General features: G+C 42.4%; 1 long non-coding RNA gene across 6 annotated transcripts in view; it reads right to left on the reverse strand.

Annotated features, from left to right (window-relative positions):
* Positions 1-15,821, reverse strand: part of ELAVL4 (ELAV like RNA binding protein 4) — a 144,812-nt gene that overhangs the window by 105,143 nt on the left and 23,848 nt on the right. Inside the window, exon 2 of one of the 6 annotated variants that reach the window (XR_014808354.1) lies at positions 15,660-15,778. The exons of the other annotated variants lie outside the window; for them this stretch is intronic. This is a non-coding gene — a long non-coding RNA (ELAV like RNA binding protein 4). The remainder of the gene's footprint in view (positions 1-15,659; positions 15,779-15,821) is intronic. 6 annotated transcript variants of the gene reach the window in all.

The raw sequence follows: 15,821 nt of genomic DNA on the forward strand, positions 1-15,821 counted from the left end.
CCGCATGCTACAAGAACACTCCCTGGAATTATAATCAAGGAAACAACACTGAGGTAAATAAAAATGTACGTTTGTGTACATGTCTTTGTAAAAGCTATTCTCTCTGCCTGGATCACAATTTCCTCTACGTCCTCTGCTTGATGGACATATAATCATCCCTCGAAACCAAGTTCTGGTATTAGTTCCCAAAAATTCATTCAGCGTATACTTGCTGAGCAGCTACTCTGTGCCAGAAACTAGGGATTCCACACTAAACAAGGCACACAGATTCTCTGCCTTGAGAGTTTACGTTGGACTGGGAGCAGACAGTAAAGTTTCCCAGTTTCCCCCAGACAGAATTAACAGTTCCCTGTTTGACATCTCACAGAACTTGTTCTAAGACTACTCCACTCCTCAGGGAACTGCAGTTACTGTCTTCACTCAAGACTGTGCTCTCTCTGTGGATAAGAACCCACCTTCATCTATGTTCCCCATGACTGGCCTAACTGAACTCACGGCCACACGCTTCCCCTCTCAGGATGTCACACCCTGTGAACATTCCCTAGAGTTCACTGCTTGATTTCTGAATGTTAAAAAATCACCAAGCAGCTTCTTGGCACCCACTATGTACTGTTTTTAGCACTGGGACAGGGGATGCAGCAAGAACATGACATGGTTCCGGATCTTTTAACGTTTACAATCAGACGAAGGAGCCCAGGTTTGCCGATGAGAATAAGAACAAAACAAGACAAGACAGTACGTAATCTAGGACTAGATTCCATGGGTCAGGCCCCAAAACATTCTCTAAGTTCAAAGAAATGCAATGTCACTATAGGCCCAGAGACAAGGGAGAACATACACATTATAGAATATCATCCTTCACTTTCAGCCTAGCAATGCTGCCAGGTGTCCCCTGGGTTCAACTCTCTCCAAGACTATCCCCAGATATGCCAGTACATCCTTACATAGGCCACCTTCTCTCAAGCTTTTATGCTTTTGCACAAGCTGGTACCCTACCTGGGATGCCCCTATACCCCTGATGTGTCGGACAGTCATTAACATTCAGCTCAAATGTCACCCTATGTGACACCATCCTTGAACTCTCAGGAAGAAACTGACCATGCTTTCGCTGTGTGCCCAATCCTGCTCCTTCCTTATGTACGTCTTCGCATATAATTGTATCCATCACTTATTTACCTGTCCACCTCTCATATTAAGGTGGGAACTTGTTGAAGGCAAAGACCCTCACTCATCTCTGTATAAAGCATCATGCCTGGTACAGAATTTGTGGCTGGACGGATGGATGAGTGGGTTAACAAACACATGGAGTCAGTCAGTTACAATGGGCTGGAGTACCACTCCCGCCCCTCAAAGAGCCTCAGCTGATATAACCTTGTGCGGTCTAGTGAAAGAGTTCAGAAGTGTAGAGTTTGGGTACTAATCTTGAATCTATCTCACAGACCTTAAACAAGTCACTTAATCTCTCTGGACCTCAGGTAATTTTATCTATTAAATGGGGCTAAATCATGAAATCCCTACCTCATACAATAATGACTGGGAGTTTCAAATGAAATGATAGAATTGAAGGTGCTTAAAAAAATTGTTGTTTCAATTTTATATGACTATGAGCCATAGACATATTATCGAGAGATATTTTTAATGAAGGCCAGTACTTTTTTCCTTCCAAAATGATACACGGCTGTGCTTTTACTAGGTCTGTTAAGAGAACAAATAGGTGACAAACCTCTGTGTTGGGAGTCTCTGGGGTGAGTTTCTTTTTCTCTTGCTAGATAGGAAAAAGAGGATTTGTCCTCTTTATGGGTCTGGAGTTTCAATTCTCGAGGTCTAAACATTTTTGATGGCCTTGAACTAATTTCGGCCGCCATCGACAGAATGGGAGTGGAAAAATCCCCACCACATCTGCCTTGTCAGGTGGTGGAGGAAAGAACTTTCTAAATAGCCTCATTATTGGTCCCAGCTGAATTCTGCTCCTGTTCCATGATGCCAGCAAAAGCATTTTAGTAAGATGCTGCCAGCATCAAAAGCAGATCCACTTACAGTTTCCTGTAAGCATATCTGCAATGGCAGAAGGTGGCGGACAGCCAGGTGTGAGCGTGCGTGCTAAAAATCTCCAATACGTCAAGCTGGAAGAACAATTTATGAAACGAAATTCAACGTTCTATTTCTACTCCACCAACTCAGTTTAAGGCACTAGAAATTCGGCTAATTTGGCTTCAAATCTGTGCTGCTTTACTGAATTAGAGAATCTCAGAGAGAGAAATGTCCTCTACATTCTTCTAGCTTGAATGTCCCCCACCCTGCTCCAACAGGACATCCCAAACAAAAGGTCACTGGACTACGGTTATATTCGCTTCTTTTCCAATAATTTGCCCGGTTTTGGGTCAGTTCTGGCCACGGGGCAAGGGATTGTCATGTGTCCACCAAACCCTGCTTCCTTTTCTGCCGGGCCACTCAGCTAGACTACAGTAGGGCTGAGTAACTTGAGTTCTGGCCACTGGAATGTGAGTAGGAATGATCACTTCTAAGCTTGATCCCTGAACAACTTCTATATGATGCTCCATCTTCTCACTCTTTCCTTGCCTGCTCAGTAGATGTAGAAAGTACAAGGGAGAATTTCGAGGCTCTAAAAGAAAGTGCAACCACTAAACGGGAGGGGGTGGGTCCCTAATGACTGCAAACCCATGTGGAACTGTGGTATGAGTGAGAAGTAACCTTGTTAAGCCTCAGAGATTTGAGACTTAGTTGCTACAGTAATTCACCTGTTGGAATACAGACTGTTCCTTCCATTTTTTAAAAATGGCATTACTGTGCTAAGTGTCTTAGAAGTTACTATATTGCCACCTCCCTTAGAATCCTTTTGAAGAGACCATTTTAGTATAGCTCTATGTATTACTAGCTCCTGAAAAGTGAAAGAGAATAGCACAGGAAGGCAGGGGAAGGGGAATAGGAAGGAAGGAGGGTAGAGAAGGCTACATTTTTTTTCCCAAGGACCATTGTCTATAGGCATGCAAATTTCCTTTATCCCTTATAACACCCTAATGAGATAAAACTATCATTATTTTAAACAGGAGGAAAAAGAGACTCATGGAGATTGATGTAGAGGATCTCTGACTAACCTTGCCTGGCTTCTGTCATTCTCCTCTGATCTCAGCACCAGAATCTTCAACTGTCTCCTGTGCACATACCTTCTCAAAACTCCACCTGCCTCTCTAATGCTTAAACACCAACCTCAGAACTCCTGCCGCTATGCTTTCCACACTGGGACCCTAAATGCCAGGTTTTTAGATGACACTTAAAACAAACAACTGAGTCCCTTGAACACTGGGATTCCCCACCTGGCTCTTCTTCTGCAGGTGGCCTTAGCAAGCAGCTGTGTTCTCCCACACCTGGCTTCATCCTTCCCATTCATGGAAGCATCCACTGAAAACACACGCCCACTCCTCCAGCCCATTCTACTTATAGAAAAAGTGAGAAAGATGTTTTTAAGAAGCCAACACTTGAAAGAATGTAGAAATTAAATCAAAGTTAATATACATATCCAAAGTTTGTGGTTTTATTTCATTTTCATCACAGTTAGAAGCTATGATGATCATTAGAATCATCCTTATCTCTTTAACTTAATTTGGCCAGTTTTTAAGAATCTGCATTAGGTCCTTCCTCTCTGTTCCTATCACATCCTCTGTGTCCCTCTCTCACTTTTCACTCTGTAATGATGGTCTACAGGTCTTTCCCGCTCTGCAAGGGCAGGGACCATGCCTAATTCTCCTCTTTATCCCAGTGCCCAGCAGGGTGCCAGACAGTTGGTTTTCAGGGTGGCTCAAGGTCACAGAGCTACTCAATTCCTTTGCTGTGGAGCCCTCAGGCCTTGCTGTGGGTCAGCATCATCACCTGTTAAACAGGGGTATGGCTGTGCCATGCCTGCTTCACAGAGTAACTGCCAACCCTGAGTAGGAACCAAATACAGTCATTTGAACAGATCTGAAGCGTCACTGCCACTCACCAAGGTTTAACTGATTATTCTGCTATCTAGCATTTGGAGAAGAGGGTCTGTAGGAGGATGTGAGAGGTGCTTGCTATGTGGGTGGGTGCTCTTTCTTGTTTTCCTGGTTTCTAGTGCCCTGAGTGATCCAAGGAGCCTGTCTGTCCTCAGAGGTGGAGGACATTTGGTGGTTAACATTATGAAAGCAGCATTACTGCTCTGCTAAGACCTGCAAACCAGCAGCTGGCTTTCTTTTATTGCGAGAACTTTATGAGGCATAAAGTTGTACATTTTTAGATTTCATATTTTGTCCAAGGATGCACGGTTAAATATTTGTTTCCAGTTTTGACATCAGCTAGATCCACCAGTGTGAGCACACCAGATCTGCAGTGGGGAAGGTGAGAGGCTCAGAATTAGACGATGTTTGCCAAAGAGTTGGTCTACAGAGAGAAAGGATGAGCTGGATGACCCCTAAAAGGATTCTATGATTCAGATGTTTTACACAAATGTTAGCAAATAACTTAGCATGGCGGGGAAGACAAAACCAGCACAGTAATGCTGCCCCAGCAATATATGCATTTGCCTTTAAATGCATATAATTAATTAAATGATTTCAGGAGCCCAGAAGTGAGTTCCCAGCCTAGCAAAGACCTCTGGCTGCCGTGACAGCACCGTGCTAATGGATCCTTTACTCCTGGTTCAGCAGAGGATAGGCCAGCTTCCATCCACCTGTCCCATTTGTGAGCCAGGATATTTCCAGGCAACAAAAAGCTATTTCTTACAAGCAAAGCAAGTGCTCTGAAGCACTTACAACTCAAATGCACAAAAGGTACCTGGAGCATCAAAGGAACCATCAAAACAATTTTTCTAAAACATGGCTCATCCTCAATGGTTTTGTAATTTGCATGTCTACGGGGTCTAGGAATCAGAATTTAATAAGTCAATAAAATTTATATTAGTCAGCTTGGACTATCATAACAAAATATCATAGACTGTGTGGCTTAAACAATAGGAATTTATTTTCTCACAGTTCTGGAGGGTGGAAGCCTGAGATCAGGGCGCTATGGGTTCTGGTGAGGATGACTTTCCTGGCTTGCAGATGCAGCTGTCTTCACATTGACCGTGGACTCACATGGCAGAGGGAGAGAAAGGTCTCTCTTTCTTCCTCTTTTTTCAAGGCCACCGATCCTATTGGATTAGGATCCTACCTTGAGACCTCATTTAACCTTAATTACTTCCTAAAACCTCCATTTCTAAATAGAGTCACACTGAGTATTAGAGCTTCAACATATGAATTTTGGAAGGATACAATTCAGTCCCTAGCAGATTTCATGTAGAAAATTCAGTGTCTAGCTTACGTGGTTACAATTTAAGTCACATCACTAAGGTGAAATTCACAAAAATAAGAATATGATCGTCCTCAGAGGGGTATTTTGGCAAAGACTTTTTAAATAAAATAGAATCTAGGAGATGTAGTCTTTTTGTTGTTCACAGCCAAAGTTGTAAAATATACTTCTCTGGAGATTGTGAGAAAAGAAACACTGGAAAGTATTGGAGTGGAAGGCCTGAGCATCAAGTGTCTTTACTCCGTAACTAACTAGCTGTGCCGTCTTGGCTAAGTCCCTAGCCTTCTCTGTGCCTCTGTTTCCTCATTATACCAAACTGGAAGCACATTAATTTGAAATAAGCAATGTTTCAGAATTCCATTTCTGGATGGCTGTTCTGGTGTTCCAAATCAGTATAGTGATTAAGAAAAGAGCTCTCCTGCGCCAAAGGGGCCTGCCTAAGAAAAATAATGGATGATAAAAATAAACATCCTTAAACGGTGGGCTCTTTGTCTTTAGTTTTAAGCCCCCAAGATAATGGGTTGCCTCTCTGTGCCCAGCCTCTTCCTTGGTACTAGCATTCTCCCTTTGGAAAAAAGAGATAAGAACAATCAGTAGCATCTGGGACTCTCTCTGTTTAGCTGAAGAACAGCCAAGGCCAAGGAGTGACTTGAGGGCCCCAGAATGAAGGACTGGCCTTGGATCTGCAGAGCCCCTGAGACAATGCTCTCACAGTACAGCAGCCCCCAGCCTTCTGGGATAATATACAACCTCTCCTCTCTGAAAAGCGAGCAACAAAGGAACACTGGGCACAATCCAATTATCTGGGGGTGCACCACTCCCAAGGACAGGAGGAGGGAGGAGCTGGGAGAACTCACAGCAAGAACAGCTCTGAAAATGTATCTCCCATATAGGATTCAGGCTTCTGGCTTAAAGACGTTAAGTCCATTGCAGAGTTACTGAACAATTTCCCAAGGATTCCCAAGATCTCTTAAGCCTTAAAAAGCATCTTTATTATGTTAGTATGCTAAAGGGTTCTTCTGAATACTATTCCAAGAGATAGCAGGGAGAGCATGAAAAAAAAAGATGAATGATTCCAAAGAACTAAAGAAAGAAATACCTTTAAAGCTTAATTATACCTCATTTTGAAACCTGTTTTTTTCAAAGCCAGATTGGAAAAAAGAACACACCAGTTTTGGAGAAGGTACCACAGAACCAGGTATTTACAACTCAAACAATTTCTACGTTCCTTTATACAATTAAAGATGCACCTTCTAAACTACACATGCTTATCAAATCATATAACAAGAAAAAATATGAGTCCAATCGTGGACTTTTCTAAGTTTAAAGGCAACCAATAAGGAAAAAAATAATGATAGAATTGACTATATATATGTTTAAAACTTTAGTAAGACTAAAATGTAAAAATTATAAGAAAGACAAGCTGGAAAAATCTTTACAGACTTTAAAACAGATGTAAAAAAGGATTTCTGCTTTTACTATTTAAAGTACTCACATAAATATTACAAAAGACATCAATATAGACTCAGGCAAAACACATGAACAGTTACCCCGAAGAGGACTTACAGCTGGTTAAAAACCTGTGGAAACTATTTAACCTCATGACTAGTTTAAGAAAACACATACATGAAAATAATACTGATAAAGGGAGGTCTCAGTATCTGTCTCTCCCTTCACTGCCTACCTAAAAAAGAGGCTTGCAGGAATAAATCCATTCAGGTTCAAGAGCTTTTTATTGGCTCATGGTCTCAAATGGTAAACTTTTTACTATGCCATGCATTAAATATTTTCAGTTGTCAAAGTCTTTGTTAATCTGATATATGTGAGTAAGAATGGTACCTCATCTGTTAAGGAGATGATATTGAAATGACATTTGGACAGGTCTATACCAGCAGTGATAGGGCAAATAGTCTTCTTTTGTTCTGAACAGATCTCTGCTCACCATTCTGATGCAGATGTAGGGGGAAAGGGACAGGGAAAAACCCTATTTTTAGGCTTTGGCCGCCTCTAGACCCAGCAGAAGGAATTCTCTGCAAGGCCCAGCCCAGGTTACAGGGCTGAAGATGGAGCCCATCTGGGCATCTCTGCATGGTGCTGACTTCTGTACTTGCATGTCTCTCTGTGACCCTATAGGAAAATGGGCTTGGAGAAGGATTCAAGTGTTCTTGGAACTTTGGCCACATGTCAGCTTTATATCATCCTCTTCTCAAATGAGATTCCTTTATTCATTCAACGAAAATGTGCAGGCATCATTTGAGTCACCTATCAAAATGTTCCTACAGTTTGACCCACTATTTGAACTTCTATGAAACCATCAGAATAATACAGTGTTTACTTATTTATTTATTTTTATGGCCACATCCATGGCATATGTAAGTTCCCAGGCCAGTGACTGAACTGAGCTGCAGCTGAGACCAATGCTGCAGCTATGGCAACTCCAGATCCTTTAACCCACTGCACTGGGCTGGGGATCAAACCTGTGCCACCACAGCAACTTGACCCATTGCAGTCAGATTCTTAACCCACTGTGCCATAGCAGAAACTCCAAAAAAGTGTTTTATATACAAACATGTTCAGAATAGAATCATGTATAAGCCCATGCTAAGCTAGACGTACAATGATAAGGGTAACACGAGGATACAGTAAAAAGGCCATAAAGTAAACTAATAGTAAGTTGTAACAGGTGCTATGAAGGAAACCCACAAGGGTCTTAGCAAAAGAACAGGATCTACTTGAGACAGACATTCAGAGAAAGCCTACACATTCAAGCTGGGATCTAAGAGATGAGAAAAAACTAACCATTTGAGAGCTGCGATAAGAGCAGCTGAGCCAGAGGGAGTGTCCAGTGCAAAGATCCTGAGGCAAGAATATTCTGGGCTTTTCCCAGGAACAGACAGAAGGCCAGTGTGGCTGGAGTGTGACATCCCAGGTGGAAGGAGGTATGAACTGAAGTCAGAGAGGAAAGCAGAGCCAGATCATATACAATAAACGCTCGTGCCCTTATATTAAGTGAAAACAAGAGAGCCGAAAATTGTGTTCACAATATGATCTTAGCCATGAAAGAATATGCATGAAAAAAGACTTGGAAGAAACATACTAGTGTGTGTGGGAGAGGAACAAAAAGAATACTGGTTTTGGAACTAGGAAACAAGAGAAGGTTATATCCAGGCTTCACTACTTGCCACTTGGAGGCCAGTCATTTAACCTTTTGAAGCCTTAGTTACCAAATCTACAAGATTAGAATTATCATACCTTTCTCACAATAGTGGCTGACACAGAATAAGCATGCCTTACTTAGAGAGCATTTTTTTAATTATTACTATATTACTCTTGAATAAGAGTATTATCGGTGATTCATCTTTATACTGTTTTATATTTTCCTAATTTTAAACACTTGCACATGTTTCTTTTATATTTCAAAAATATAAACTTTACTTTTTAAATGTTCTGATGGCTAAAGGAAAATGAACTACATTATGTTAAATCAAATGCTTTTCCACTGCACCAAATGCATTTCCATTGGCATACAAGGCTTTCAAGGCAGTCCCAAACACTGAGGGCAATGCAACATTTATAAGGGACCTTTAGCAATAAAGGTTCAGCTATGCAAACATGCAGAGATTCACAATTAACTTGAAATATCAAACAAGTTGTTATTGACCTTTTGGGAGTGTCAACAATGCTGTAGGTTCTCTACAAAATGCAAAATTAGGAAACATGGCTGCCCATTTTAGTTCTAAAACAACCTTCAGAAACCTCTAAAAAAATTAGAGTAAGCATTCTTCTTTTTGCTTAAATATAACTTATTTTTAGATTTCCCAGAAACTGAAGAGATGTTAGCAACAGTGCCGCTGGAGAAATTCTTGACTTGTTAATTGACTTTCTTAAAAATGGAGCTTTCACCTAAAATTCTATATTTAATGAGAGAGAAACTGACTGGTGGACCTAGGAAAGACTGATAAGCTTTGGTGCCCACCTGCAGGTAGCTGGAGGTATGTTCTTCCAGAGAAAGGGAGCAGAGACCTTTGGAGTCAGACACACCTGGATTCAAGTTAGTTGAACCTTGACTCCAGATGTCTTAAATGGTTACATAATCCCTTTAAGTTTCCGGTTTCCTCACTTGTGAAATATTTTGCTGGGTTAGTAATAATGTACCTAAGAAGCCTTATAGAGTGTGTGGCACCCGGTAGATGATCAAGAAATGGTAGCTGGGAGAGTTCCCATCACAGCTCATTGGTAGCAAACCTGACTAGGATCCATGAGGACACAGGTTCGATCCCTGGCCTCACTCACTGGGTTAAGGATCCAGCATTGCCATGAGCTGTGGTGTAGGTCACATTTGCGGCTCAGATTCCGAATTGCTGTGGCTGTGGCTGTGGTATAGACTGCCAGCTACAGTCCCAATTCAACCCCTTGCCTGGGAACTTCCATATGTTGCAGGTGTGCCCCTCCACCTCTCCTCCCCCCAAAAAAAGAAAACAAAAAAATAAACAGTTGCTGGTATTACTGTCCAGGGGAGTTTATCTCCTGGCCAATGCTTTTTACTTTCCTCCATCAACAATGCCCAAATCCTAGGGCAACCCCTCTTCCAAAAGGCTGACTTCTATGGTTCACGGTGGTTCACTAGGCACAAAGCACAGTGCATAGGTTGATCCATAAATACAAGTAGGTAGATACAAAGGTAAACAGGTAGATAGGCAGGCAGGTACAAAGAAAGGGAGAGAGAAAAGGAGATAGGAAATATTTTCCACAATTATAGATCAAATACTAATTCTAACCAGCAATCCCACATACAAAAATGAACAAACAGCACCATGTCTTTGAAGCCAAAAATCAAGGCCTGAGGTCTAAAAAAGGAGTCTTTGTGGAACAGTGGGTCTGAATATCTGAAATCATGACTTTTACAGAAAGTTGGCTAGTTGTGGAAATGCGTGGAAATGGCTCTAAAGAATCTATCTCCACTGAAAGATGTGTGGGGTCACATCCGTTAGAATCACCCTAGAGTACTTACTAAAACGCATACTCCTGGGTCTGGCCCAGACTCACTGAATCCAGAATCTGGATTAGAGGCTCAGTACTAACACCGCTCCACAGAGGAGTCTTGGGCGCGGCTGGAACCGCTGGTCTAGGGGAAGCAGAATTTAAAGTGTTCTTGCTTAACAGGGTTCCTTCGGCTTGCGAAGATACGCTAGTGAAGGCTGGTGTGCGTCCAGCGCTTCATCCGCCAGAGACCTCTTGTAACCGCACATGGCCTTTCTCCATGTGTTCTTTAACCTTCACTCTGGGTGTTGTAAGATCCTGAGGAATCATCTGATCATCAGAGACAAACTAAACTCAGTTTCAGGCATACCCTGCTATACTCTCATTCTTTAAAAATCTGCAATAATCTACATATGGCAGCTTGATTAAACAGAGCAATGGACACTCTAGAACCCTGCACTCTCAACCTGGGGAAGGAGGTTTATGTTTTACCTATCATCTCTGGGCTCTTTCAGCACCTCCACAAGAGGGCAGTCAGGGGAAAGTTTTACTTCAGTCATAAAGCCTCTCATTATTGGATCTTCTTAATTCCAAGAACAGGAGTTCATGTCGGCTCAGTGGGTTAAAGATCCAGCGCTGTCACTGCAGCGGCCAGGGTCACTGCTATGGCAGGGGTTCGATCTCTGGTCTGGGAAATTCCATATGCCACAGGCATGGCTAAAGAAAACAAAAAACAAAACCTAGAACAAACTCAAGTTATCAGATATATTTGTGGTGCTTGTACAGATATACAAAATGGAGTACTGACTACAGCATATAAGTTTAACGAAAAGGGCTTTGGACTTTGCATATAACTTTTCTCCACCCTAAAGCTCTCACCTCTCTGTGAGGTCCATGAATGGATTTCCTCTCCAGTGGCTCACTATCTGGGAGGAAATGCAGTACAGAGCAACACGTGTTATGGCACTGTGGGGAAGCCAGGGAAGGCTGCCTGGTGGAAGTGACATGTGAATTGAGCCTTGAAGGATGCACAGGCAGTGAGGAGGCCTTCTGGGGAAAGGATATAGCATGGACAAAGACACAGCAGCCTAAAAGATTCTGATATATTCAGAGAATTAAACATGCTTTGATAAGACTTTAGATTTTATGGTGGAAACTTTAGAGAGCTACAGAAGATATTTGGGCAGTGAAGTGACACACTGAGATTTGTGAGTTAGAAATATATACACATACCTACAAATTTGAGAGAAATCATATGATGATGGAATCACAGAACAACTGCCTGTGTACAACAGTGTGTGTGTGTGAGAGAGAGAGCGAGAGAGAGTGAGAGAGAAATCAACAATATATTATTACACCTTTGAACTCCCATACACAGTTCTTTCTATAAGCAGCTGGTGCCTGGAATTGACTCAGAACTGCTCAATATTCTTGATCTCTGGAACATTCATCTTCTACACTGATGGTTTTTGCTAAGGTGTTCTCATGTCTGAGCCCTACAAGCTGACAGAACTGACTCCAGGGTCAGTACAAATCTGGGAATGCTAGGGCCAACATTCAATGACGTTTAATTAACCTTACTGATAGGAATGCTTAATGGCAGCAATATTTAAAAACTGCACGAGGACTCAGAATTTCTCTTAGCCTATATGGGATATAAACTGCGAAGATAGATAGTCAAGAAAGTGCTTCCAGCTGCTCTAACCATCCTGGATTAAGGTCAGAGTTCAGAATAGTCATTTCAGTGGAAAGGAAATCAAATCAAACCAACCCTAGAGGTTTTAAAATAGGATGGCATAAGCACTTTTAAGACGAGATTAATAACAAAAGAGAAAGGGGAAAGGGTGTCTTTGGGGAAGTGAGAGGAATAAAAACAAGGGTATAAACTGACTTCATGATTCTGAGAATCTATTCTAAGAAAAGAGACTCAATTCAGTTGAAGAAATATTTACTATAATACACACATACATAATTACTATTAACAACAACAAAACCTTACATTTATTTAGCACTTCTGTGTATGCTTTTGCATGTATCAGCTTTCTGATAACCTTGGAAGTTGCTACTGCAGTGCAGGCTATGATAGTCACTCTGATCCTCCTTTAGGCCAGAAGGACTCAGTTCCCCAGAGAGCCCTCAGCTGACTGAAGACAGCTGTCTCTTCCAAGGTCATGCCTCCTTTTGGGGGACCCCACCTCCAGTGACTGGTCAGCATCAGGTATAAAGATCTGGCACACTTAACCTGACTCAGGACTTCTGAAAGGCTATCTCAGCTTCAGAGATCCTCAAGGGGTTGGCTGAGGCCTTCACTAAGACTGTATTGCAGCCCTGCTGCTCCCTTGGCCTGATACTGCTTCTTCCCTCTCCTCTCCTCTCTCCCACTTCCCTGCCCTGGTGATGATCCCAGGGGCACCCCCTATTAAACCTCCTGCATGCTAGTCCACATCTCAGAGTCTGCTTCCTGGGGACAGTGATTATCCCAATTTTTAAGATTATCTCAATTTTTAAGATGGTGAAACCAAACATCTTAGATGGTAAGCAGATTGCCTGAGTTCACTCCCTGGTGGGTGGACAATGACCTGAACACAGACCCAGCAGATGTGACTCAATGGGTGCCAGGGTGCTAGCATGGCAGGGGATGGAAAGATGAACAAGGGCCCAACCCTACTGAGCTCACGAAGGAGCAAGCGACACAAATACAAACACAGCCATAGCCTGGTGGTTACCAAGAGAGGCTCCCAAGAATGTAGGAGAATGGAGAAGAGAAAGGGATGCCAGCAGGATGTGCAATTTGTATAGGGAAGGCCCTGAAGACATTCCAGGGAGACCACAAGGAACACAGGCGCCTTTCTCCTTTTACTTGTCTGAACTCCACCACTGAAAAAAGCAGATCAGTGAGAGCACATCCATGAGGGGGTCAATACTGACAGATGGACTGACTGCCCCAGTTGCACTTACTTAGGACCCTGCACACCATAGGGCAGGGTCAAAAGAGGCCCACTCCCTTTGAGATCAGGCCTCTGTTCCCTTTGTTCAGCCCTAGTTTCCTCTGGTACTTACTACCTGGTCAATGAGCTTGGTTTTGACATCCTTAAAATACACCACCCCACTAGCAGCATTACCAAGGGAACTACTCATAAAACACTCAGTATGCAGCTTTGGCATATGGCAGACCAGGGGTCAAAAACTGATGGTGGCCAAGCAGTGTCTTGTAAATTCTCAGACTGCAATGCCTTTATGTTAAGAGAGCACTCTCCAATCTCCACACACCCCTTACTTCTTCCGATTTATTCTTGGCTGCTTTACACACTGATGTTACCTGACTGGCCCTTAAAGGCGTGTGAATCTATCTCTGTGTAATCACTGTCACCACCACCCCCACATTCATACAATCTACACATACGAGCACACATAGTATATATTATAGACTAAACGCCAGCTCTATTCTAAGCATTTTACAATTATTACCCCATTTCACAGAAGAAAATATTGGGTTATAGAAATGTTCATAACTCATCCCTAGGGTTGTGCAGCCAGTGAAAGTTGGGATTCAAACCACAGCAGATGGGCTCCATGGCTCTTCTGGGTCTCCAGCTTGCTGACTGCATATCTTGGGACTTGCTAGCCTCCAAAATTGCACGAGTCAATTCTTCATACATACAAACACATGTCATATTGGTTCTATTTCTCTGGAGAAGCCTGACCAACTAATACAGGAAGTATCCTCACCTTTCCCATCTTAGAGATAGGAACCGAGGCTCACAGACATTGAATGTCTTGTACAGTTCACGTCCCATCTCCTCATCCTTCATCCCCAGGACTCCTGGAATTCCGTAGATGTACTTTCATTCATTTGGTTAACATTTATCAAGCAACTGTTACAGGGCTGGCATACCCCTAAATAACTTTCAAATCCACCCCTTCCCTCTCTATTCTATGCCCTCCTGGCTCCACACTGCACAGCATGCCTTGCAGCCATGACTCACTCACGGTCTTGTTCACATGGTCCATTGAAGATGTCCAGAAGGTAACTGGAAGTGTGGGAGTCTTCCCTGGAGGTCGAGAATGTGGCCCCATGTAAGATCGAAGCACCTAAGGTCTTTGCTACCAGTGGCCTGTCCAGTTTGGTTATTATACTCAAATGAGGTTACCATTATATTCAGACAAGGGTCTTGGTATTTCCTCATTTATAAAGCCCCTAGTTCTCAAACCCCAGTAGATAATCAAAAGTTGACATTGCATATTAATGTTTCATACCTGTATATACATATTCACTAAAAGTAAGGGGTTGTTTTGTCCTCAATACATCTTTTCATAAATGTTTCATATATATTATTGATTTTGCATTGAAAAGTTTTGCAAAGCATTTTAGCTAGAATCCTTATTTAGCATTTTGCAGACCACAACACCTAGTAATAATGATTTTTCACAAAAAGAGGGACATGGGGTTTTGTTACTTTGCTTTAAAAAAAATCAATAGAGCATTTGTGCCTGTATTAAAGATTAAAATAGATTTTGCCTCACAATTAGGGTAAGCTCATTTTAAAAAACAATATAAAAGACTGCCAAATATACTTGCTCTCATCCACAAAACTTCTAAGTTTCTTAAAAGTTTAAAGATACAGAGGAGGTGAAATAATCAAACATAAAATTAAGGACCCTGAGTTATATCCTAAACCCACTGCCTGCTAAGAAGGACTGGGAGAATATTTCTTCCTCTATAGAGTAATGCCCTCCATTCCCAGCTACTGTGGGGTTTGAGGGATGCTGCGTGTCTGAGCAAAGAGCTGCATTAAATGCTGACAACAACAGTACTTATACCTTCTAGTATCAAAGAACGATTCAGGTATGGGCACCTTCTATCTTGCAGTTCATGATACGTATCAGGGCACTGCTCACACAGTGCGTATTTTAAATTTTTATCATAATAACAATTAACTGAGCTGGGCATTGGGGATAGATGGAAGTTAAAGGCGGCTAAGATTTACTCACCTCCTAAAGAGTTCACAGACTGACAGAGGCAACAAACCACCTTAAGGAGTGATGACCCAGCACAGGCTCTGGGGTCAAGTGACTCTGTTTGATCCCCCAACTCCTCCACTTTCTAGCTGAGGTACTCTGGGAAAGTCATTTCATCCCCTCAGTGAAGACGACAATAGCACCTATTCCGTCTAGTGTTACAGAAGGATTCAGATGAAAGATTGAGCACAACGTCTGACGTTAGCAAGTACTCAATCAGTTTCTTTATCAGGATTATTATTCCTGCTATTCCCAGCAGGCGCAAAGACCACAGATTTGAGGGACCTTCAAAGTAAGCTGGAGTCTAACGACTGAGACAAGCAGGATCTACGTACCTCCCTTGACGGTCTAGAGGGAAAGATGACTTGCCCATAGTCCTTTTTTCCCCTAGGCCTCTTGTCCTTCACCAGTGGTGATGACAGTGAGTGGCTGCCACACTGACAGGTCTTGGCATCTGCCCAAGAAAACAGAGGGAAGTCTCAGCAGGGCTGCGTGGA

Source organism: Sus scrofa, chromosome 6, assembly GCF_054392235.1.
Source record: "Sus scrofa isolate SSC_HxYL_T2T_F1_AM1 chromosome 6, Sscrofa_HxYL_maternal_Yorkshire_Landrace_v2.0, whole genome shotgun sequence".
NCBI lineage: Eukaryota > Metazoa > Chordata > Mammalia > Artiodactyla > Suidae > Sus > Sus scrofa.